Source organism: Mastomys coucha, unplaced genomic scaffold, assembly GCF_008632895.1.
Source record: "Mastomys coucha isolate ucsf_1 unplaced genomic scaffold, UCSF_Mcou_1 pScaffold16, whole genome shotgun sequence".
NCBI classification, from domain to species: Eukaryota; Metazoa; Chordata; class Mammalia; order Rodentia; family Muridae; genus Mastomys; species Mastomys coucha.
Window position 1 is genome coordinate 15322022 of NW_022196898.1, and position 1384 is coordinate 15323405.

Genomic DNA, 1384 nt, shown 5'->3' on the forward strand with positions numbered 1-1384 from the left:
GCTACCATGTGGCTGCTGAGAACTGCACATAGGTCCTTTGACACAGCATCACGTGCTTTTTTTGTTGTTGTTGTTTTGTTTTGTTTTTCAAGACGGGGTTTCTCTGTATAGCTGGTTGTTCTGGAACTTACTCTGTAGACAAGGCTGGCCTCAAACTCAGAAATCCACCTATCTCTGCTTCCCAAATGTTGGGATTAAAGGAGTGCACCACCTGTGCATCAAGTGCTCTTAGGTACTGACTAAGCCATATCTCCAACCCTCCAACCTCCAACTTTTTTTTTTTTTTAAAGAGTATGAGTTTCAGGGTTCTAGAAACTAATATTTAAACTAGCTCTGGAATTACATCTAATTATCAACTCTCAATTGAATTATGCTGTTACCCTTAAGTGATCTATAGTCTTTTATATAAAATACCTTCCCACTTAGATGCTCAACTTGGTCATGTGACTTGCTTGGGTCAGTGACATATTAGTAATCATACTGCTTGCATATTGAGGCTTGTTCTCTTGGAATGCCCCAGTCTTGCAACCCAGATTATCACTTTATGGGGAAGTCTAAGTCAGCCAGGTGGAGAAGCCACACACAAGAAAACAGAACAACAAGCCTTGTTTTTCTCCAGCATTCTTAGCTTCCATTTTCACATTTTCCACATTGTCAGCTTATTTTTGCCTGAGACACTAGCTTCAACCTTGTGTTCTGAGAGATTTCAGTTAGACTAGCCAGACCCAGCCATCATGCCGTACAGTTGAGCTACTGGTACTTAGTCCTGATGGAATTCCTGAGCCAATAGTCTGGAATCATGAACAAATCAGTTATGGTTTTAAATAACTATGTTTGGGGTGATTTGTACACAGCAGTAACTGAAACATTACTAAAAGTATAAAGAATGTATAAAAAAAAATTGTTGGAAGAGAATGGAATTTTAAAAATAGCATGAAAGCAAAGCGAACAAACAAGATAGATGAGACAAAAAAAGTAGTAAAATGATAGATTTAAACCCAAATATCGTATGTCCAACCTGAGACATGAGGGCTGAGTGTATGTGTCCTAGGATTAACTTTGGATGCAGCCCAACATAAAACCATAAACTTACTTAAAACATTGTTTTTGCAAAATTTTTTTGGTAATCATTTAGTAGATAAAGTTGGTACAGTTTTAAAAAAAGTTGGAAATACTACAATCTAACTTCTTAAAAATAGAGTTTAGAATTTTGCTTTGAATTCTGCCCCAACCTTCCCACTTTTGTCTGAGGGCCTTGACTTGATGCAATTTGAAACAACATTGCTAGGTGATCATTAATCTGGGTTAGCAGAGCCATAAAAGTTGGGAACCACAATCTCTTCTTAGCGTGTTTTTCCAGGATTCCTTTTTTTTTTTTTTTTTT